The sequence below is a fragment of the Nannospalax galili genome, unplaced genomic scaffold (genome assembly GCF_000622305.1).
Source record: "Nannospalax galili isolate Female #2095 unplaced genomic scaffold, S.galili_v1.0 scaffold54, whole genome shotgun sequence".
Taxonomy (NCBI): Eukaryota; Metazoa; Chordata; class Mammalia; order Rodentia; family Spalacidae; genus Nannospalax; species Nannospalax galili.
This window is the reverse complement of record NW_008341028.1, coordinates 14,826,389-14,843,385: the sequence shown is the minus strand read 5'-3', so window position 1 is coordinate 14,843,385 and position 16,997 is coordinate 14,826,389. Positions and strand designations below refer to the sequence as shown.

General features: G+C 42.0%; 1 long non-coding RNA gene across 2 annotated transcripts in view; it reads left to right on the top strand.

Annotated features, from left to right (window-relative positions):
* LOC115070915 overlaps positions 1 to 16,997 on the top strand; it is a 36,433-nt gene continuing 19,436 nt past the window's right edge. Inside the window, exons 1-4 of one of the 2 annotated variants that reach the window (XR_003850014.1) lie at positions 1 to 25; positions 7,582 to 7,739; positions 8,483 to 8,589; positions 14,952 to 15,030. This is a non-coding gene — a long non-coding RNA (uncharacterized LOC115070915). Of the gene's footprint in view, positions 260 to 7,581; positions 7,740 to 8,482; positions 8,590 to 14,951; positions 15,031 to 16,997 lie in introns of both variants that reach the window. The other variant, XR_003850015.1, reaches the window with a different exon arrangement.

Below are 16,997 nucleotides of genomic sequence, written 5' to 3'. Positions count from 1 at the left end.
CGGGAGCGGAAGCTACTTAAAGCAGGTGGGAGCTTCAGCCAATGGAAAAGCGCGAATACAGAATACTTCCGGTGGGAGCGCTTCCGCGGGGAGTTGAAAATGGCTCGTCGGCCTACACGGTTCTCCGCTTTCTGGCTGCGGAGGGTGGCCGTTGTGGGCTGTAAATTGAGAGATTAAAGAAGGAAAAAGAGGAGTCAAGAGTGTCTGCTTCTTCGGGCTCATCCCCAGTCTCCTGCTTTCCAAGCTAGCCTTATCAAGGGTTCGTGCTTTTCTCTGAACTTTTCTTCTTGGACCTGGCTTTCCCAAAGCAGCTGCAACTCTTGTAACACCATCCCCATCCCTACTCTGCCCCCATCAAATGGATTAGTATTTTTCACTTCGCAGGTTTCAAAGGCGTGGCCTCTGCCGAATTCTGGTACCGCCATTGCTTCTGCGACCCTTAATTGTAGTGAACGTGTGTCAATTTGTGCGTGCATTTTCCTGCATTAACTTTCTCCCCTCTAAGCATCTTTCTTCCTTGATCTTCCTGGGTCTAAGGCCCATCAACATCGGGTCTTCCAGCAGCGTTCCAGTCTTAGTCAAAACTTGGACCTTGTCACCAGAATTTTTTTTTTTAAATACAAAGTCTTTCACTGAACTTGTAGCTCACCTATTTGGCAAGACTAGCTCACCAACAAGCTCCAGGAATCCTTTTGTCTCTGCCTCCCCAGCTCTCGGATTACTGGTGTGCACCCAAACCCGGCTTTTTACATAGGTGCTGGGTATCCAAACTTGGGTCCTCATTTTTAGGCACCAAGCACTTTACCAGCTAAGCCTCTCCCTAGCCAAGATTTTTTTGTTTTCAAATTTTATTACCTTCATTTTATGTGTGTGTGTGTGTGTGTGTGTGTGTGTGTGTGTGTGTGTACATCCATGTGGACGTCAGAAGACAACTTGGAAGAGTCCTGGTCTCCCCCTTTGACCCTGTGTGGGACCAGGGATTCAGCTACTCAGGTTGTCAGTCTTGACAGCAAGCAGCTTTACCTGCTGAACCAATCTCCCAGGCTCCTACTTAAGAATTTTAACATAACTGTTCTCTCAGTAATGTTTCACTTTATCAGAGGCTCCAGTCTGCTGACAGCTTCTACTTTATCTCTTATATGTTAACCTCCTCCACTTCCTTATCCTAGATTCAGTGGCACAGTATTACAATCCCACTCTTTCATTCCCACTGTAACACTCTCTTTACCTCAGCTAAGACCTCTACCCTGGATGGACTTACATACTTTAATGCCTATATCAGAAAATTGTCCTTTAGAACAGATTGGAATAACTAAATTATCCACTTAAATTTTTTTGCTTATTTATATTTTGTGTGTATGGGTGTTTTATCTGCATGTATGTAAGTGCACCCATGCTGTGCAATGCCCACAGAGGCCAAAAGAGGATGTTGGAGTCCTTGGGACTGGAGTTACAGATGATTGTTAGCTGCCATGTGGGTGCTGGGAACTGAACCTAGGTCCTCTGCAACAACAGTCAGGGCACTTAACCACCGAGCCATCGGTCTAGCCCCTAAATGAACTCTGAAGCATGACTGGAAACATCATTTATATTCTTCTGGTCACCTTGGTCCTTACTATCTCTATGAATCTCCAGCCTCTCACATACCACTTCCCCTGACTACTTTACCATGGAAATAACAGAATGTTGAATGCCCTGAAATCTGGAAATCTACTTGCAATGTGTTTCCATCATGTCTTTCCCTTTTACAAGTTATGCAATACATAATATTCATTAAATTCCCTGTATCTGCCTGGCCATGTCCTCACCTCAGTGTTTATTGAACAGCAGACAAAATTAATTTCCTGCCTTCTGTATTCTTTATTAGTTCTGGAGAGAGAAAGCAAAATATACAATGTCAGAAATGTGCTATGAAGAACAAAGCAGGATAAAGATTAAACAATGGTGTCAGCTGCTTTTCTTACATGTTAGAGAAGAACTCATTGATAAGGAGCTCTTAAACAAAAATGGGACTGACTTGGTGGGCGTGAGCCACATCTAGTAGATATCTAAAGAAAGAATGTTCCAGCAAAGGAGATAGAAAATTTAAATGCTCTGAAGTAGGAACATGCTTGTCAAGTTAAAAGGCAGGAAGAATAATAAGAACTGTAAGGACTAGCAAGCAGACTCCTGTAGCTGACTGAGTGAGAAATGAATGGTAGATATTACACAGAGGTAGCCAGGGGCCCAACCAAGTTTCGAGCCAGAGGGTGCCTTGATTCGATTTAAATCTCTAAAAGGGGCTGAAGAGATGGCTCAGTGGTTAAAAACACTGGTTGTTTTTGCAGAATACCCAGGTTTGAATCCCAGCACCCACATGGCAGCCAACAGCTGTCCGTAACTCCAGTTCCAGGGGATCCGACAGCCTCTTTGGTCTTCCGTGGGCATTGCATGATACGGGTGTACTTACGTACATGCAGGCAATACATGCATACACATAAAATAAAAATAAGTGTGGTGGTGCATGCCTTTAATCCCAGCACTTGGGAGGCAGAGGCAGGCGCATCTTTGTGAGTTCGAGGCCAGCCTGGTCTACATAGTTCTGGGACAGCTGAGGCTACAAGGAGACCCTGTCTCAAAAAGACAAAAATAAATAAAGTATTAAAATCTCTAAAAGAATCATTCTAGCTGTGGTGTAGAGAACAGACTATGAGTGTAGAGGAATAATGTAAGCATTAATTCTCGAAGATGATGGTGGCCTGAACTAGTTGATGTCCATTAAAGGTGGTGAGAAGTGGTCAGATTTCTGATTTATTTTGAGAGTGAAGCTGCCAGGATTTTCTGATATATTGATTGTATAAATTAGAGGAGAGTCAAGGAAGATACCAGGTTTGGGGCCTAGAGGAGATAGTGGCATCACTGACCTGGGGGAGACTATCAAATATATGTCTAGCAAGAAAGAGGAATACAGAACTCATATACATAATGACTTGGCATTGTGACATAATACTTTTTTTGTGTGGAACAAATTAGTCTCAAAATGACACTCTTGAAGCTAGGAAAAAATTGAGGAATTATAAAGGCGTAGCAATAAGAAGGGTTTTTAAAAATATATATTTTTATTTATTATTTTTATTTTATGTGTATGCATGTATTGCCTGCATGTAGGTAAGTGCACCCGTGTCGTGCAGTGCCTGAAGAGAGCAGAAGACACTGTCAGATCCCCTGGGACTGGAGTTAAATTACGGACACTTGTTAGCTGCCATGTGGGTGCTGGGATTCAAACCCGGATCTTCTGCAAGAACAGTCAATGTTCTTAACCTCTGAGCCATCCCTCCAGTCCCCAATAAGGAGGGTTTTGGAGTGATAGTGGAACTCTTCTGAACCTGATTGTGATGATGCTTACATGGATTAATACCTGTGTCAAAACCTATAAACTATATATAACAAAAATAGAGGCTGGGCATGGTGCTGTGTGCTTGTAATCCCAGCACTGGGGAGGTAGATACAAGCAGATTCCTGGGGCTCTCTGGCCACCCAACTTAGCCTATTAGTGATCCCCAGGCTAGTGAGAGACCCTGTCTCAAAAACAAAGCAGACAGTGCCTGAGCAGAAAAAGACACCCAAGGTTATCCTCTGACCTTCACACACATGCACACACGTGGGCACACATGAGCGCACACACGCACACACACACGAATACACATGCTAGGAAGTCCAAAATTTAAGGGCTCTATCTGATGGTCTTCAGGCTGCATCATCCTATGGCAGAAAGCATAAGAGCAAGAATGGGGCGAACTTTTTTTTTTTATAACATGTCTTCTCTTGAGATAACTAGCCCATTCCTGCAATAACATTATTCTGCTCATGAAGGCAGAGCCCTCATGACCTAATGGCCCCTTCTTAGGTCTCACCTCCCAACAGTATTGCATTGGGGCTTAAGTTTTCAGCTCATGAACTTAGGGGAATACATTCAAAGCAGTGTACCTATTTTTTGCCTAAAAAATAATCCCATGTTTGTGACTAAAACATTATATCTCACTATTTTCCTTCCTGTCCAATTTACAAGAATCACTGTTCTCACTGCTACACAAGTGACTGATCTTTTTCCTTCTAAAATGTTTTATGGCTTCCCGTTGCTCTTGAGAACAAGGCCCAGATTCCTTCACATAGCTTACAGGGCCCTAGGAAGATTCAGCTTCTTATCAGCCTCTCTGGTTTTATCTCTTCCTCAAGGTATGGTAAAGAGCCCAGGAAAGCAAGCACACTAGATGATGCCAGGAGGTAAGACAGAAAAGTACTGCTCTCCCCATCATAGAAATGGGGAATTAGCAAATGTGATGCAAAGGCAGCCTTGAAAAGTTAGAATTGGGGCTACTCCTCTCTTGTTACTGGGAACACTCCCATTATCATGTGAGTAACTTCTGACTGACCTAATGGCCAACAGACACGAGGACATTCCTCCATCTGACACCTAATCGGTCAGCACACATACAAGTGTGGTCCCTTCAAACAATTAGCCTGCCAATTACTAAGCATCTGAACCAGGCCATTCCAGACCATCCAGGCTAATTGGCCTGAGACCTGAATTCCCCTAGCAAACTCACAGATTAATGGAAAAATAATAAACTTTTTTTTGTCTTATGGTTAAACTAGGATGTTTTGAGATAGAAACAGACAAATGAAAATGGACAAATGAGGTGTTTTTTTTTTTGCATTTGTCAGGATGGATTTGGTTGGTGTACCTGAAGAACAGAGCAGCACACCACATCTCATCATATATTTGGACTAAGTTATGTTACATTCTCCCATCAATTTTTTTTCCTCTCTCATCAGATTTCTTGTAGTTATATTCATTTACAACAAAAACGAGTAAGAGATCCATATAAAGGATAATCTTACATACTACATCTCTTACACATCATTTGCATAGTTTCCTTTGGTTTTTATTGTAGCTGTCCCCTTCACCTGTATTTTCCATATTTGTAGTTTTAGTTATTCATGGTCAGTTTGGATCCAAAATTATGAAGGGGAAATTTCAGAAATAAACAAAGCATGAATTTTACATTGCTCTTCTAGGTAGCATGATGAAATCTTGCACCATCCTGCTGCCTTTGCACCCAGTATGTGACTCATCCGTTTGTCCAGAGTATCCATGTTGTTTATGCTACCTGCCTGACCCTCATTTAGTAGTAGCCATTCCAGTTGTCAGATCAGCTGTGCAGTGTCATAGTGCTTATGTTCAAAACACCATAGTTTTACTTAATAATGACTCCAAAGCACAAGAGTAATGGTGCTGATGAGTTGGATATACCATTGAGAATAAAATGTTCTCTTTAACTGAAAAAGACAAAACACAATAAGATATTTTGAGAGAGAGAACATACATCATTCTTAGGAAGTACATTGTTATATGTATTATATTTTATTAGTTATGATTTATCATAACCCTAATTTATGATTTAAACTTTATTATATGTATGTCCGCATAGGAAAAAATCTTGGCACTGTATATGTAGGGTCTAGTGCTGACATTTCCACCATCAACTGGAGGTCTTGGAATGTATCTCCTGTGAATAAGGCCAGATATTGTATTAATTGTATTAAAATGTTCTCTTTTTTCTTTCTTTCTTTCTTTCTTTCTTTTTTATTTTTATTTTTTTGAAGCTGGGTTTTCTTGTAGCCCTCGGTGAGCGAGGCTGGAATTTTGAACTCGCTTTGTACATCAGGCTGGCCTCTTATCTCACTGGCCTCTGTTTCCAGCATGCTGGGATTAAGGGAATGGACCAGCGAGCCCGGTTGTTTTGTTTGTCGTTTTAAAAAAAAAATATTCTCTCTCTCTCTCTCTCTCTCTCTCTCTCTCTCTCTCTCTGTCTCTCTCTCTCTCTCTGCCTCCTGAGTGCTGGGATTAAAGGCGTGTGCCACCACTCCCGGCTCTTTTCTTTTTTTAAAAAAATATTTTGTTTATTATTTTTACTTTATGTGTCTGAGTGTATTGCCTGCATGTATGTGAGTGCACCCATGCACTACGTACTTGAGTCTTAGAACATGGAGAAATCAAGCAGGTACTAACCTGGAAGTGTCATCCCTACTAGCTAGCCTTCATAGTGCTGGAAGGTGCTACGCATGCTACCAGAGGAGAAAAGTAATCATCAGTCTTTTCCCGCTATGAACCCTGTGAGCTACAATAATCCCCATCTTAATTTTTGAGACAGGGTCTCTTACTGAGTCTGGAGCTTCCTATCTTGACTAGACTGACTGGCCAGTGAGCCTGAGGATCTTCTTGTGTCTATTCTCACCAAGTTCTGTGATTCTAATGTGCCCAACTTTAAAAAAAATATTATGTTTATTTTATGTGCATGCATGTATTACCTGCATGTAGGTAAGTGCACCCGTGTCGTGCAATGCCCACGGAGGACAGAAGAGGCTGTCAGATCCCCTGGAACTGGAGTTACGGGCAGTTGTTAGCTGCCATGTGGGTGCTGGGATTTGAACCCGGGTCTTCTGCAAGAACAGTCAGTGTTCTTAGCTGCTGAGCCATCTCTCCAGCCTCTCTTTTTTTAAATATATTTTATTTTTATTTTATGTGTATGAGTGTGTTGCTTGCATGTATGTAAGTGCACGTATGTCATGCAGTGCCTGAGGAGGTCATAAGAGGGTGTCGGATCCCCTGAACTAGAGTTACAGACAGTTGTTAGCTGCCATGTGGGTGGTGGGAATTAAACCTAGGTCCTCTGCAAAAGCAGCCAGTTTTCTTAACTGCTGAGCCATCTCTCTAACCCTACTTTCTCTTTTCTTTTTGTCATTGTGTTAGGACTCAACCCCAGAGCCTTTCTCTTGCTAGACATGTGCTTTACCAATGAGCTTGACCCCCACCCCAGAGTATCACTTTCTATATATATTTTGTAATAATTTGGGTTTTTTTCATTGTGCTTGGTTCTTATTTTTAATTGTGTATGTGTGTGTCTGTGTCTCTCTGTGTGTGTGTCTGTATGTCTGTGGGTCTGTGTGTGTTTGTGTGTGTCTGTGTGTGGGTATGTACATGTACATGTGGGTGCCTGTGGAGGCCAGAGGAATTGGATCCCCCTGGAGATGGAGTTACAGGCAGTTGTGAGCCACCTGATGTGGGTGCTGGGAATCAAACTCAGGCCTCCTGGAAGAACAACTAGTGCTCTTAACTACTGAGCAATCACTCCAGGCCTTAAGTTAATCTTTCTGCGTGTCTGTGTGATACTAGAGGTTAAACTTAAGGTCTTGTGCATGCTAGAGAAGCACACTGCCACTGAACCTCATCCCCAGTATTCTTTCTTTCTATTTTGAGACAAAGTCCACTAAGTTGCCCAGGCTAGTCTTGAACTCATTCTTTAAGCCAGGCAGATATTGAAGTTGAGATCCTCCTGCATACACCTTCTGAGTAGTTGGGATTATAGGCCTGTGCCACCAGGCCTGGTTAATAATTAAGTCTTAAATGTGCAGTATATAAAAGCTGGAAAATAGGAGTATTAATACTATGTTAGAGAGTATTAATATAGAGCCAGACAGATGGCTGAGCAGGTAAAAGTGCTTGTCATGTGAGCCTGAGGACCTGACTCTTATCACCAGAGTCCATGTGAAAGTTGGATGCAGTGGCACACATCTGTAATCCCAGCACTCCTACAGATATATGTGAGAGGAAAAGGAGAATCACTGAGACGCCTATGGGCCAGCTAGCCTGGAGAGCCTAGTGCATCAGCAGAAGAGAGATCCTGCTTGAAAACAAGGTAGAAGGAGATTATCTTGACAAAATTGTCCTCTGGCTCCCATACATGTGCAAGGGTACTTGCACAATTGTGTATACACACACACTAATAAATAAAAAGATAATAGTAATATAATTAGTTATAACTAATGAAGGGGAAATGCCTTTGTGTTTTTGATGACCAACGTTATCTCTGTCCCTCCCCCTCTGTCTTTCTTCCTTTCCTTTCTTTTTCCCTTTCCATTCCCCCTTCTTCCTTCTCTTCCTCCCTCTTTCCTCCCCTCCCTCTCTTCCTTCCTTCCTTTCTCTCTTTCTTTTTGATTTTCTTTTGAGACAGGCTGACCTTATGCTCACAATGTTGCCCAGGCTGGCTTTGAACTTAGGATCCTCATACCTCAGCTCTGGAATTACAGAGGTGCACAATGACATATAGTTCCATATGAATTATTGATGTAATAGTGCTTATCTTGGGGATAGGAATGTAGCACAGTTGGCAGAGAGTTTGCCTGACATGTACAAAGCCCTGGGTTCAAGCCCAGCACCCCAATAACTGGGTGTGGTGCATCAGAAGTTCAAGATCATCATTGGAAACTTAGTGAGTTCCAGGCCAGCTTGGGATACGTGAGCCCGTTTCCCCCCAGCTCCCAAAATAGTATCTGTCTTAATGAGACTTAATATTTTAGCATATGAGTGGGTGTCAATCTGGGGACCCAGAGAACATGTAAAACACTTCGTCTTTCAAATTAATAGTCATTACTTTTTCAGCTTGAATTGGCCCTACAAGAGATCATTCCTGGACTAGTTGCCCTGGAAAGGCTGGAAAAGACCATCATGGAGTCTCTGTACCTTTCACATCAATGGAAAATTAAAATGTAAGTAGAGGATGAAGATTTCATCTGGTCATGAGATCAAGGGGTGCCCTCAGGAGCCTCTGTTGTTTTAAGTTAAGCCTCCACTGAGTAACTGGTATTAATAGTAACCAGTGTAGAGAAAGAATGTGACAGAAGGGGTTCCTGAAAGGAGGTGTATCAAGTTAACACATTCCCCAGGGGCCCTGTGTGGTGGGGGTAGAGCCTCAAGAATATCTTCTGCACTTTGATTGGGTTTCTAGAATGTCATCCTACTGGGAGGGTCTGCCCCATCAGGCTGCCCCTTAAAGTCTCCTCTTTCAAAGAAGTGTTTGGATTTTAAATCAGAGGATTGGTATTTGTGACCTGCCTGAAGCAGTCTCCACTAGCCACTCAATTTGGGAAAGTGCCAGTGCCTACTTACTGAGACCCAAAGCTAACCTTCGAAAACTTTTTCTAGTGACTAGTCCTGTCAGGCTTAGTGGCTTATGCCTATAATTCCAGTACTTGGGAGGCTGAGGCAGGAGGATTGCTGTGAGTTTGAGGCCAGCATGTGCTATACAATGAGTTTCAGTCCAGGTTGGTTGGGCTACGGAGTGAGACTGCTTAAAAAAATGGGAGAAGAAAAAGAAAAGGAGGAGGAGAAAAAGGAGGAGGAGGAGAAGGAGAAGAGGAAGAGGTAATGAGGCCTGGGTGTGGGCAGACTAGCTCCCCACCACCTTCACCACATTCTCTCCTAACCTGTTCTCATTTTCAACGACCTTTACAAGCTGTGATCTTCAGTTTTTCAGCATTCTGATGGATTGACTTGACTTTATTCTTCTCCCCTGGGAATGGAAGAGGTCAGATCTGTATGACAAGCAAAAAGGAAAATCCTAAAGTGATTCAATCTTCCTTAAAAAACATTATATAGATTCAGGGCTGGCAAGATGACTCAGTGGGTAAAGGTCCTTGCCACCAAGCCTGATGACCTGAGTTTGATCCCCGAGACCCACATGACAGAAGTAGAGAACCAACTCCTGCAAGTTATTTTCTGAACTCTCCTGGTAGAAAGTGGAACCACTCCCAAATAGATAGATAGATAGTAGATGATAGCTAGCTAGATAGAATGTAATAAAATGTAAAACAACATTATATTGTTTTATTCTCCTTGATATTTAATTGAAAGCTGTCTTTGCAAAGGTCCATGTAGATTTCTGTGTTGGCCCAAGCACAGTGGTTCCAACAGACTGCCAGAGCAAAAGGGAGCCAGGAAGGAGTTTAAGCTGTCTGTTCTAGAAAAGAGACAGCTGGTCGTGGGACTGTGTCCCCTGCCCAACAGAGCTGTGATAAGGCAGATGCTGTCAAAGTGTTGATGAGACTAAAAGGAAAAGGTGCTGAAGCTGAACTCAGCTTAGGAGTGAGGTTGACTGACTAGGAGGCCAATCACCTGCTGTAAATGTGTTCACAGACACCTACGGGCTGGGACATGGGGTTGGGGCTTTCCATCCATCAGAAATCAAGGACCAACACTGAATGACAGTAGCACACACGTGTGTGTGTGTGTGTGTGTGTATGTGTGTACATGTATATACATGTGTATATGTTACTGGTACGTGAACATAGGGACTTCATACATGCTAGGCAAGTGCTCCATCACTAAGTTATATCTCCAGTCCTCTTTTTACTTTTAATTTTGAGGCAGGATCCACTAAGTTACCCAGGCTGACTGTGAACTCACTCTATAGTTCAGGTAGGTCTTGAACTTGCAATTCTCCTGCCTCAGCTTCCTGACTAGCTGAGATTACAGGCCTGGGCCACCAGACATGGCCTATTAATGCACATCTTTCTGCTGTTAGGATTGGCTTGGATTCCTTCTTTCTGACTTTAAAAAAAAAACTAGTTGTCCATTTCAGTAAGGGAAAAACACAAAGTTATTGTAAAAGACACTAGGCAGATTATTTATTTCTTATAGTGTGTTTTTTGAGACAGGGTCTCACTATGTAGTTCAGACTGATCTCAAAATCACAATTCTCCTTAGATAGATATTTTAGAAGCCTGAACTCAGAGAGGGCAAGACACTCTGGAGAAACTTCTCTGGGAAAGGAGTTTGCCAGGTACAGGATAGAAGCACACGCTTTTGCTTGGCGTGTCTTTGTGAGCTAATTTATTACGTCTTTGTTGCTGAACACAGCGCATAGAACTGTGCTCTTGTTGCAAGATTAATACTATTTTAGCCTTGGGATTTTTGCTAAAGGAAGCCACATATAATATAATGTCAGTTCCTGAAATTGTACTAAGATAAAATGTATTCCATGCCAGAGAAATTAAAACATTGTCTGTACACCAGGCCTTTGCTTACAGTTTTATGGAAAGAGGACATGTTGGATACTAAGATTCATTTAAATCCGTAAAAACACATATTTTTAAGCCTGCTGCAATTTCAGGGAAAATTAAACTCATTTGGACATCTGATTCAGAAACTCCAACTTTAAAAACTGAACTGGGGGGCTGGAGAGATGGCTCAGCGGTTAAGAACACTGGTTGTTCTTGCAGAAGACCCAGGTTTGAATCCCAGCACCCACATGGCAGATAACAACTGTCCATAACTACAGTTCCAGGGAATCCAATAGCCTCTCTGATCTCTGTGGGCATTGCATGACACGGGTGCACTTACCTACATGCAGGCAATATATGCATACACATAAAATAAAAATAATAAATATAATAAAAAAAACTGAACTGGGATTTCAGTTTCTTCAGCTTAGGTGGAAGTTTAATTTTAAATTTTTTATTTAGTTTTACTTACTCATTATATTCATTCCAAAGTTTGATTTTATAAACTTCTAACTATACTGAGTTCTATTTGGAAAGAGAGTAGAGTGGTTATGCAGATAACTGATCTGAAGTCATTCTGATTAGTTCCTTTTATATCTCTTCCCCTACCACCACTACCATAAAAATGGGCAAATTGCTTAGCTTAACACTGTGGCCATCAAACAGCCAGTCATTTCCTAATTTGGGCAGTTCAGCCGATTTCTCTCTGGGAATCCATGTGTTAGAAGAGTGGCATTTAATTTTTGTAGATTTCTAAACTCCTTCCTTTCTCCTACCCCAAAATAAGAAAGCCTGTATGGTTTGTTTTAACACTGATTATGGCATCAGCAAGAGCTGAATTTCTTGAACCTATATTATAGGATCTGTCCTGATATAACCTAGTTTTGTTACAAAATTAAAATAAATATTCACGAAGTTTGAGGATTCCCTGTTTATTAAAAACAAATGTCACGCCGGGCATGTTGGTGCATGCCTTTAATCCCAGCACTCGGGAGGCAGAGGCAGAGGCAGGCGGATCTCTGTGAGTTCAAGGCCAGCCTGGTCTACATAGCGATTTTCAGGCCAGATGGGGCTAAAGGGAAACCCTGTCTCAAAAAGACCAAAAAAAAAAAAAAAAAAAAAAAAAAGCCAGGTATGATGGCATAGCACTTGGGAGGTGGATGGAAACAAGAGGTTCAGGAGCTCAAGCCTGACATCAATAAATAGTAGGTACCAGGCCAGCCTGGGTTACATGATATTCTCTCTCTCTCTCTCTCTCTCTCTCTCTCTCTCTCCCCCCCCCTCTTTCAAAAAAAAAAAAAAGCCAGGGCTTGCAGGATGGCTCAGCAGGTTAAGATTTTTTCCCCCAGGTCTGAAGAACTGAGTTCTGATCCCTGAAACTCCTGTAGTAGGAGAGAACTAATTCCTGAAGGTTGTATACACACACACACACACACACATCATAAATAAAATTAGAATCATGAGGATCGGAGTTGAGATCTCAGCACCCATGCAACAAACTAGGCATCCCACAAATAGCTGTAACTCCAACTCTAAGGAATCTAACACCCTCTTGTGGCCTCTGTGCACACATAGGCACATACACCATTACACACATGTACATACACTCACACGAAAATAAATCAATCTTAAAAAAAAGGAATGATGTCAATATACGTCTACTGACACGGGAAAATATCAGTTGTGCAATTGAAAAGAAACCAATTGGCCAGCAAGATGACTCAGTAGGTAAAGGCCCTTGCCACCAAGTCTGACTACCTCAGGATGGTCTCTGGGACCCACATAGTGAAAAGAGAGGCCAGATTCCTGAAGGAGTCTTATGACCCTAGCATGCACACACTCATATAAGTGTAATAAAAATTCTTAATTACAAATAGAAACTAGCTGGGTAGAGAGATGTATGCAAAATGGAATTATTTTAGAAAGGAAAAAATTTCATGCTGATTTAATGTCCTGAAAAATCTTCTATCTTAACAATAAAGACAATTGTGACACATGTCCTATCTTTAGACTAAAGGTAAAATATTGCTTTCTTTGGTAACTGAGAAAATCATATATTTAGGAAAAACCAACAGCACACATTTATTAATGGAAAATTATCATGTGCTGAGCACTCATTATCATTTAATTCTCACAAATAATCCTCACTTTACAGGTGAGAAAGATAATGCTTAAAAAAGTTTAGCAGGGGTGGGGGGTTAGGGGGGTGGAGAGTTGGTTCAGCAATTAAGAGCACTGACTGCTCTTGCAGAGGAGAGGACCCAGGTTCAATTCCTAGCACCCACATGATGACTAACAACTGTCAGTAACTCCAGTTCCAGGAACTCCAATGTCCTCTTCTGACCTCTACAGGTATCCAACAACACAGGTGTACTTACACACAGGCAGGCAATACACTCATACACATCAAATAAAAATAATAAATAGAATATATTTTAAAAGTTTAGTAAGGGGCTGGAGAGATGGTTCAGCAGTTAAGAAAATTGGCTGTTCTTACAGAGGACCCGGGTTCAGTTCCCAGCACCCACATGGTGGCTAACAATCGTCCATAACTCCTGTTACACAAGATCTGATGCCCTCTTCTGGCCTTTGGGGGCATTGCATGACACAGGTGCATTCATGTATATATAGGCAAAACACTCACACATGTAAAACTAAATAAATTGAAAAAAGAGTTCAGTAAGTTGCTTGTGGTTCAATCCTGTGTTATAGGTAGTAGGCTGGGATTTGAACCCAAGATGTTTCACTGTGATTCATGCTGTGGGGCCACTATTTTATAGTCTTTCTACCACTGTAAATATTTGCCCTGTAATCTCTTGAGTATCTTTTCCAATATATATTTGCAACAATGGGCCACAGAGAATAATAAGGTCACATATTAGCTTTATAATTTGACAAAAACCTAAAGGAAATCCTAAGATAGTGGGTAGAGCTATATAATGCTGGATGTGAAGCTGACCTGGTCCTTGCATTTGCAGAGTACCAACTGAAAGAACTTGAACACAGGACAGTAGCAAATTATTAGTAACTGCCTAAGTGTCCATCAGTAGGAACCTGAAAGTAATATGTGGTACTTACACTATATAAAAAAGCAAAAATAGGGATCAGGGGTGTAGTTCAAAGGAGTATATGCTTAGTATGAGTTAGGCCCTAGGTTCAATCTCCAGCACCAAAACTAAATAAATAAAAAATTTAAAAATATTTTATTTATTATTTTAATTTTATGTATATAAGTGTATTGCCTGCATGTGTGTAAGTGTACTGTGTCATGAAATGCTTGTGGAGGTCAGAAGAGAGGGTCAGATCCTCTGGAACTAGAGTTATGGATGGTTGTTAGCTGCCATGTGGGTGCTGAGAACTGAACCCACATGGGGTCCTCTGTAAAAGCAGCCAGTGTTCTTACCCATTGAGCTGTCTCTCTAGCCCCTAAATAAATACATTTAAAATTTTTTGTAGCTTATTTGGTAGAATGCTTACCTAGGATGTACAAGGCCCTGGGTTCAATCCTCCCTAAGATAAAAAACAGACATGATGGCATACACCTGTAATCCCAGTATTTTGGAGGTAGAGGCAAGAGAATCAGAAGTTCAAGGTCATCCTTGTCTGCTTAGTGAATTCAAGGTCAACCTGGGCTACATGAAATCCTCACAAAACAACACAAATTAAAAAAATAAAAACATAAGGTTCACTTTGGGGTGTTGGGTATTAATAATTACCGTTAATAATTCTAGTTCTATGCATATATGTATATGAAATCATTATGTTGAGCTAGATGCAGTGGCACACATGTTTAATCCCAGCACTCAAGAGGCAGGGCAGGCAAATCTCTGTGAGACTGAGGCCAGCCTGGTCTATATAGTGAGTTCCCAGCCAGCTGTGACTATGGGGAGATTAAAACAAACAAACAAATATTATGTTGAACAAGTATTACTTTGGGGTTATGTATCAGCTAATGTAGTCTATACTACAGCAAATATATTCAAAGCATGATTCAATAAGATACTTAATTTCTTTTCTTTTTAAAGATTCTATTTATGTGAGTATATGTGTCTGCATACATGTATGTACAGGTGCCCTCTGAGGAGGCCAGAAGAGGGCATCAGCTCTCTTGGAGCAGCAGGAGGCCCACTTGCTCAGCAAGAAACAAAGGTGAGTAGGCAAAACTGCTTTTTCTTTTGACCTCTTTCTATCTGGGCCACCCATCAGAGGGTGCTGCCCATGCTGAGGGAGGGTCTTCCCTTCTCAGTTAATCTTTTCTGAAAATGCCTTTAGAGTCATGCCCAGAGGTAAGTCTCCTAGTTGATTTCAGATCCTGTCAAATTGACAAGATTAGACGTCACAGCGGGAAGGGTCAAAGGACACGTGAGACTTGAAAGAGGAAAAGAGACTTGGGGAATGGGAGGACACGAGGGAAGATCAGGGAGATAGCGGGGGATGAGGGAGATGAGGGGGAGAGAATCACTAAAGCATACCTTGTTTTAAAATGCCATAAAGATATCTAATATCTTACATGATAATTGAAAAAATGAAAAAAGATGACCTATCACAGAGTCCCAGGTTTGACTCATCTTAGGATCTAGGTGGCACGTACTACTTCACTGTCATTGTGGTGGAGAAACTTGGTTACCTTGGGACATCAAATTGCAAAGTGAGGATGGGAGGAAGGATAGGCTGGAGAGATGGCTCAGTGATTAAGAGTGCATACTGTGCTCAGCAGACCACCAGAGAGTGCCAAGTTCTGGCCTCCCTCTGGCAGAGGGCCTGAGAATGCAGGGGACTGCCTGAGAGCCGCCCCCCATCCTGTCTCCCTGTGATGCTCTTATTCACGATTCAAGGACTTTCTTTTCCCCAAAGTTATGAAATTTGAGAGTCTTTTAGATAGACCCACTGAAGGGGTACCCCAGTTGCCTCACCTTGCGTCCCTGTTCAGCATGGAAGAAGCCAGAGTGGTCAGCGTCCCTATTCCCCATTGGCAATTTGGGTAACCCCTTCAGAGGATGGTGTGATAAGAATAGGAGGTAGGAACTGGCTAGGCATGTTAGGGTAAAAAGACCCCAAAGGAAAGTAGCCAGTTTCATAGCTAAAACTCACAATGTCCTTGGGCCTCTTAGCAACATATTCTGTTCCAAAGGCCAAAAATGTCGAAAGTGTTTGGGAGCTTGTATCTAATCCTTAAAAGATGTTAGGGTTACCTCTTCAGAGTGGGGGGGAATGTTAGAGTTGCCAAAAGCCCCATAAAAAAATAAATCAATCAAAGAAGAAGAAAGAATACATGAATTATCAGAAAAAGTGATGGGGAGATCTGGGAGGAGTTGGAGGGGATTTCATTTTATGTGTATGAGTGTATTGCTTGCATGCATATAAGTGCACCTGTGTCATACAATGCTGACATATGTCAGAAGAGGGCATCAGATCCCCTGGAACTGGAGTTACAGATGGTTGTTAGCCACTATGTGGGTGCTAGGAATCAAACCTGGGTCCTCTGCAAGAACAACCAGTGTTCTTAACCGCTGAGCCATCTCTCCAGCCGCCCCCCCCTTTTTTTTTTTTTTAAAAAAAAAAGAGTGCATACTGCTCTTGTAGAGGACCTGAGTCCAGTTTCCAGCACCCACATGGGGCAGCTCATAACCACTTGTAACTCCAATTCCAGGGGATCTGACGCGTTCTTCTGGCCTCCAAAGGCACCAGGCACACATGTAGTGCACATACACACACACAGGAACTCACACACACATAAAATAACAATAAATAAATCTTTAAAAAATTGAAAGGGGGTATGAGACTATAGTGTAATTTGTGCATGAAGAGAACAATGGTTTTGGTAGACAGCAAAGGGTCTCTGCTGTAGTCAACCTGTTTACCAAATATATTCACCCCTCCCTTAAGGAAGATGACAGAAAATTCCATCCAGTTATGGCGCTTCTATCAAAATCTGGGGCAGGTGTGGTGCTGCACGCCTTTAATCCCAACGCTCCAGAGGCAGAGGCAGATGCATCTCTGTGAGACTGAAGTCAGCCTGGTCTACATAGTTCCAGATCAGCTGGAACTGAGAGACCCTGTTTCAAACAAAACAAAACAAAAGAAAACAAAAGACAACAACACCCCCCCAAACCTCC